Genomic DNA, 7618 nt, shown 5'->3' on the forward strand with positions numbered 1-7618 from the left:
TACACACCTATTAAAGTGCAACCACGTGTGTGCCCTAAACCCAAAGCCAGGGGGTGGAATTTGAAACTGGAAGGTGTGGGAACTGCCATCATCCTGAGAAACAAACAAAACGAAGACCGACCCCCCACCCCCACTTTATCCTGTTTCCCACCCTTCTCATTATTTATATATTTTTAAAAACCAACCCAACAATCAAACAAAAAAAACACCTTTCTCTTCTAAGGCCCTTTCATCACTGCTCCCTTGTCCTATTTCTTGTCAGGACTGATTCAGCCTCAGTCATGGATTTCCCTGGGGCTCTTCCACTGGTTGGGGATGAGAAAGGGAAAGAGGGGAGGTGCCTGCCAGGAAACGGGCAAAATGTGTAGCAAGTGGGAATCTGGAAATGAGTTGCGGGTCATCATGGTCTTACAGCCTCGACTGCCTGCCGCCAGCACGGCCTTTTCTTTGTGTTCTGGCCTCCTCTGAGTTCTCCACTTCTGGGTCAGAAACCCTAGAACCTAGAACCTCATCACTGCATGCACAGTCAGCACGGTATCCTGTGTTCCCACAGCCTCCGCCCTATAAAGCACCATTGTCTCTTCACATACTCATGAATGCAACAACACATGCACATTCTCTGCCTCCTCACGCACCTTCTAGAGGTAATAACTCTCCCAACGTGTCACAGAGGATAGGCCTAAAGACTCCAAGTACCTTTCCAGAAGCTATCTCCTCTAGGCACAATGTCCCTTTAGAGCGGTGGTTCTCAAAAATCTGGTTATGTACCAGAATCACCGAGCGAGCTAACTAAGGACACAGACCCAGGCCAACTGGAGTTTGGAAAACACCTGTGGACAGAAGTCCATTGGATACAAACAAGAGCTTTTGTTACAAATAACGTTGTCTTCCTTTCCCAGTTCCACTCCCTACTAAAGATCTAAAGAACACACGCGCCCTTCTGCAGCTTACGCTCCCACTTTTTTGCCCTACGCCCCCCTCCGCTACCCGGCCCCCGCCCCCAGCCCGACCGCGTCCCCCCCTTACTTCCTCCCACAAGGCTCTTCCCAGACCCTTCCCACCGCTCCCTCCCCCGGGGTCCGCGACGGCCTCCTGGGGGACAGAGAAAGCAAATACCAAGTCCAGGGTGGGGCGGCGCCTGTTCCTAGGGGAACCCGAACTCGTCCCGCCTGAGACCTAACTTCTCAAACTTCCCAACGCGCTCTCAGCCACACGACAATGAAAGAAAATTAACCAAACAGAGGAAAGCGACCTCTGCGCCCTGGCGAATTGCCGACACCGCGCCGGCTCCCCTGGGGTGCTCCCCATCCCTCCCCCGCCCCGCACCGGGCCGGCCTAAGGTGGGTGCAGCCTCGGGACCCCGCCGCACCCGGCTCGCGCGCCAGCCAGTCTCCCGCCCGCCGAGGCCGGGGAGGGGAGCCCGGAGCCCCACTTACGGCCAGGATCGCCCCCGAGCCGCGCGCCGCCCCGGCCGCCACCGAACGTTTGCCGCCCAGGAAGCCGCGCGGCCGAGGGAGGGGAGGGGAGTTACCTGCCGAGCGTCAGGTCGGCGGAGGGAAGCTGACTCCGGCTCGGACCGCGCCTCCCCGGGCTTGGGTGCAGAGCCGAATGAGGGCGCGTCTGGGGACGAGTTGCAACAAGTCTGAAGTGGTGTCACACCAAACCCCGCGCAACCAGAAAGCGCCTCGGAACCTGTCTGAACTCAGAAACCCAACCCAGCCCTCTACCAGCAAAGTATAAAGCCTTCCTTCCCCGTCCGCCCTCGAGGCTCTCGGGCGATTACGAGTCCCGACACCTGGGCCGGAGGAGCAGAAATCCGGGAGGTCGGCGGCGCACACCTGCGAAGGAGGTGGACCTCGGAGGAGCGGGGCTGTGCTCCCACCCACGTCCTTCCTGGGCTCTGGAATGCTTGGGGGGGGTGAAGGGGCCTCAGGGTTAGAGCAGGGGCGTGGGGGAGGGGGTTGTACCACCCTCGGGAGAGTGGGGCGGATTCAGCCTGCAGGAGATAATGCCAATCAGCAGCCCTCAATGCAGACCCCTACTCAACCACCTGAGTGTTTGCTGGCTTGGGAAAGAGCAGGAGGTGGAAAGGTGGTAGAAACAGTGCTTGTGTATGTACCTTTTTATGTGAAAGAGAAATTCTAAACATCATCAAGATTTGGTATCGACTTTGGATGACCCTGGTTGCTGACTTGAGATGAAAAGATACTGTTTAAAATAGGAATACCTGCGTGAAGAGCAGGTCAGTCTCGGTGGGATACTGTGTAGCAATGTAGAAGAGGAGTAGAGGCGTTATCATTTGGTTTTAACATAAAATAATTACAGCAATTAATAAAATTTATTTTTTTAAAAATTTGTCTACATCTCAATAAATCTCTTAGGAATGTTTCTAATAATTTTATAGTCATATAGGCTTCAAGATATAGCCACTTGCAGCGAACGTTAAAAATGCAGCCTAGTACGGGAAAAATGAAACAGGGTAATAATAAGCATATTTTAAGCTTTTGGCATGTTATGTAAATTACCATAAAATGGAATTGACCTTAAAAATGACTTCTATGGATATTTTGCTCTGAATAAAATACTTGGGGAAAATGTTAAACTATAGGGATTTCAGTTAGGTCTTGACTGATGAGTCGACTTAGGAGGATGAGAGTTACATATTCTAGACGCTAAAACAGAGCAAAGGACAATGTCAGAAAGTAAAAGCAAGTTCCAAGACAGAACAAATGTAGGCTTCCCAGATTGTGGTGTCTGTGATTTATAGTTTTGTTTTGTTTTGTTTTGTTTTTTCCCAACGGTATGTGGAGAATTATCTTGTTTTATATATGTAACTTTTTTCTTCTGTTCTTGTAATTTCTATGTCTAACCTTCTAATATTTTTGCAATCCTGGTCTTTATTTTGACATCTGACTCTCTCAATTCATGTTCTCTGTGTGATACTTCATTTACTCATTTGCTTTTATGATGTTCAAAAATAATTCTGGATGTTTCTTATGAGCATTTGGGACTGCATTCATAAATATAAACTTACTTAAAAGTAGCAAAAATATTTAGACTAAACAAGTTAAAATGGGCCCACAGAAAGTCTGATTTTGTTAAGATATTCATTCATACATAACTCGAGGGAAATTTCAAGGAAGGATATTTACTAGAGTGTTAATTATTAAAAGCAAATGAAAGAGAGGAAAATGTAGGTGAAGAGAGAGAATCCATTAATGGTGCTATGCTAAAGGCTTTGTGTCCTTAGTGGGATGGGAAATTATGTAAAACTGATGTGACCCCTTAAGGAGCCTACAAGCCAGGTGAAGAGAGAGGACACATGAACAAGGAAAGGAAGCTAATAGTACAAGCCAGTATGAGGAACTAGAAGTGGAAAGCACACAGGTCTTTAAAAAAGGTAAGAGGAAGAAATGATTAACTGCTGGGGCGCCTGGGTGGCTCAGTTGGTTGGGCGGCTGCCTTCGGCTCAGGTCATGATCCTGGAGTTCCAGGATCGAGTCCCGCATCGGGCTCCCTGCTCGGTGGGGAGTCTGCTTCTCCCTCTGACCCTCTTCCCTCTCGTGCTCTCTCTCTCTCATTCTCTCTCTCTCAAATAAATAAATAAAATCTTTAAAAAAAAAAAAGAAATGATTAACTGCTTAACTCATTAAGGGATGCTGATGGAACTTTACAGAACTGTAGGAATTTGAATTGAATAATGACAGAAGTCATTACTAGTAGACTAAGCTTGTGTCCCTTTAAGAGCTTTATAATATACATATTTTAATGCAGTTTAAGACAATGGCTTCCAGGCAGATAAAGCCACTGATACAGAAAGAATGTCACATGTAACAATAAAAAACTAGATGTGTTTATCTAAAACATTTTTCCAACGTACTCTGAGGGAAGTTAAGAAGCAAAATTACTGATAGTGTTGGCAAAACCTACTGGCTGAATCAGCACATTAGTTTAATAATCTTAAGACATTTCATGTTAAGACTACCATGAAAATTATTGAAATGAGCTTCATAATCATTTCATATATCTGCCACATTTAAATTGTTACATAAAGTATTATGTAAGTGTCACTGTTTCAACACATAGTTATTGAGAGTTTTCTGTAGGAAAGACATTGTGCCAAGCACTGGGCAGAGGACGGAAAGATGAATAGAGCACAGTAGATATAACTAGGATTCATCCATGTTTATCTGAATTCTTGATTTGTCTGTGTGTGCTTATTTATGTGTGTGTCAAGATGGCACAACTTAAACACAATTTAAAGTCCACAAAGACGTTAGAGTATTTGTGAAGAGAGGTGTGTGGAAACAAGTATAATTACATAAAATTAGATACATAGATTAATAATTGTTTTATTCTCCATCACAAAATTCCTTTAGAAGGAATGAAATATACATTATTATATTCTGTGATTCCTTCATTTTCAAAATTATTATGTAGTACTGTGAAGTTGTTTTTGTTTTTTTTTAATCTGTAAGCATCTGAAAGGTTAGATCATTTTAATATTATTTCGGGGAATGAGGTAGAGAAATAAAATGACAAAACAGGAGAAATCCTTTCTTTTTAAATAGCTATACTCATTAGAGCCTACCCTCTCATGAACACAGCCCTCTTCTCTTTCTTTTCAGCAGATCAAATACATGAAAATATAAGGTCATTTACATTTTTCATAACACTCATAAATAATTTTTAAACCCTTGCCAGTATTTACTGGTAAAATGAATAATCATGCAATTAAGTGGAGGGTCAGAACAAGAAGCAATGCTAATAGAAGATATTTGATGTAAAGTACTGATTATTGTAATTATTCAATGTCTCAAATATTCATTATTAGTCTTTTGTTGCCAGTATTTGCTAAGAGATACGAAAATTGTCCAATTTAAATATATTTTAAATTCTCCTGAAAAGTCATAAGCTCTTTGTCATTGTTATGGATGAATATGAATGCCATCTTCCAAGGTATTTTATCATAGCAATATGTAAAAGTTATTATCACCAACATTATTAACACCATCACAGACATCCACTGCTATCCTATGTTGTGTAAATTATGTAGAAATACATCATTAGTGGTCATTCTAGGTGTCCTCGGATGCAATCATTACCTGGACTAGATTTCACAGAGGCCAACTGAGGTCTGCAATATAAATTATACTTTTGTAGTGAAAAGAAAAAAAAAGAAAGAGGCAGTAAGAGAGAGAGAGAGAGGAGAGAAAGAATCAGTAAACTGCCAACTCCATGGGCCTTTTCTGGAAGATCTAATTTGCAGATGCCTGCAATTCTGTATCACTGTCTCCCAGACATAGCATGTTTATTTACACTTCATGCCTTTGCCCATCTCTGCTCAGTACATGTCCAGCCTGAGATGCCTTTCTTGCTTCTTCCTGCTTCTCTGTAGGATAGCCATCATTCAAGACTCATTTTTAATCCTTCATTGTCTAATTCAGCTTTGGCTTGCATGGGCTCCTTAAAATGCATAAGCCTTAATCCCCTTTCTACCTCTCTACCAAAGAAATGTGGCTTTATAACACCCCTATTATTATTTGTATCTGGGGGGCGGTGTTGTTTTGCTTTTTGTTTTTTGTTTTTTCTCCTGGGCTGTTGTTGAAGTTTTCTGGTATAATTTAACCTTCTCAGTGTCTTGTCTTATCTTCCAATCAGATCAGTAGTTCTCAGTACCAGGGCTACCAACCCACAGAGGACATGGGGAAAACGCTATAATGACTGACGGCTCTACAGAAACTTAGTGGGCGAGAATCCAGAATGATAAATGTCCAAAATATGTCCTTCACAATGGAAAATTACCCCATGTCTTGTACAAATAACAGCAGTTCTGCCAGATATAATGAAGATGAAAAGGCCATTAATAATTACCTAAGTCTAGAACTTCTCGGTTTTACACACAACAGAAGAAATTTTTGCAGTTTGAATATATACCAAATTCCAGGAATCCAATTACAACACATTTTTTTAATTTAGACATTTGTTAAGAATTATTCTTTATTTTTTATTTTATATTTTAAGGTTTATTTCTTTTAGAGAGAGAGAGAGAGAGAGAGCAAGGGAGGGGCAGAGGGAGAGAGAGAACCACAAGAGGACTCCCTGCTGAGTGCAGAGCCCAGTGCGGGGCTTGATCTCACAACCCTGAGATCATGACCCAAGAGGAAACCAAGAGTTGGACATTCAACCGACTGGACACCCCAATTCTTTATTTTTTAAATCACAGCACTAACAGAACTACATCAGAGTTACCAATAAAACTCATGAGTCTCCTTAAACACCTGTAGGTCAAGCATCTGACAACTTCGTGTTTTCTGGTCTACTTTTGTGTGAGTATTTATATACAAACAAATAGCATTCTTTGTAAATTGCGTATACTTATAATTAGTCATGACATTACTTTTTAAAAATATGTGCATAGGTTATTTTATCAAGAAATTTCATTTTGTTTTACTATAATAAGGGGACTTTAACCTTATTAACCTCATTTGTTCAAAAATATAGAGGGGCATTGGGTCTGAGTGGTGAGAACTACAGAGCCACATTATACCCTTTTATGGGAGAAGCAGGATGGAAAGAAGGAGTAAGCAAAGGAGAAAAGTGGGATTTATTGAGTAATCCCTTTGTACTAGGAATAATGCCTTAGATTCGTATATATACTCAATACTCTGCAGGACCAGCACAGTGATGGCATGCAACAGCTAAGTGATGAAAGAATAAATAGTTCAAAAGAATAAAGCATTCACTGAATGTTAACAGCAAAGTCCTTCACATGGCTTATTCTTGCTTGGTCTGGCCTGTCTGCTTCTCTGCTTCACCTGGCCTCTCCCCTTCCCCTCGCATTCCCCGGCCCACTGGCCCGCATCATTTTCTGAGATCTAGCCCTATCATCCCCCTTTCAGTTAACCTGTTTTGGCAGATTCTCTTCTTCATCAGATCATTTGCAAACGCTGTTCCTTCTGCCTGGAAAGCTGTCTTCACTCTGCTTCCCCTCTTTTTCCCTTGAGGAACCTACTCTGTAGAATTATTCCTGTTTGTTTGTTTGTTTCGATAAATGTTCATTTTCTTCCTTTTTTTTTTTAAGGATTTTATTTATTTATTTGACAGAGAGAAAGAGAGAGCACAAGCAGGGGGAGCAGCAGGCAGAGGGAGAAGCAGGCTCCTGGCTGAGCATAGAAACCCCTTCCACATGGTGCTCCATCCCAGAACCCAGAGAGCGCATGACCTGAGCCGAAGGCAGATGCTTAGCCAACTGAGCCACCCAGGTGCCCCTATAAATGTTCTCTTTCTTATGTAATATCACTTCATGGAAATCCCTCTGTGTCAAAAAGTAAAGCTTTCATTAATTTTTTAATGGGTGCATAATATCCTTTTGTGAGGATATCTATTATACATATGGCCTTCCCCTACTCATTACAATTCTATGTTGATGATATTTTTCTACTATTCTCAATGCTGCATTAAACAACCTTGTGTATTTTTTTAAAAAAATCTATGAACTCCTCCTTCAGAGTTAAATGCAATGCTTCCATCCTCAGGAAAGCCTTCCTAGCTTCTCAGACCAGATGAGTTCTAGGTTTATAAAATGTCATGTGCTTTTTCTTCCTAAAAACCATCA

General features: G+C 42.3%; 1 protein-coding gene across 3 annotated transcripts in view; it reads right to left on the reverse strand.

Moving 5' to 3' along the window:
• Nucleotides 1-1891, reverse strand: part of FAM83B (family with sequence similarity 83 member B) — an 83329-nt gene extending 81438 nt beyond the window's left edge. For 2 of the 3 annotated variants that reach the window (XM_027604189.2, XM_027604188.2), the window contains exon 1: nt 1437-1891. The gene's annotated coding sequence lies outside the window, so the exon portion shown is untranslated. The remainder of the gene's footprint in view (nt 1-1436) is intronic. The other variant, XM_027604190.2, reaches the window with a different exon arrangement.
• Nucleotides 1892-7618: the final 5727 nt, after the last annotated feature.

Source organism: Zalophus californianus, chromosome 7 (genome assembly GCF_009762305.2).
Source record: "Zalophus californianus isolate mZalCal1 chromosome 7, mZalCal1.pri.v2, whole genome shotgun sequence".
Taxonomy (NCBI): Eukaryota; Metazoa; Chordata; class Mammalia; order Carnivora; family Otariidae; genus Zalophus; species Zalophus californianus.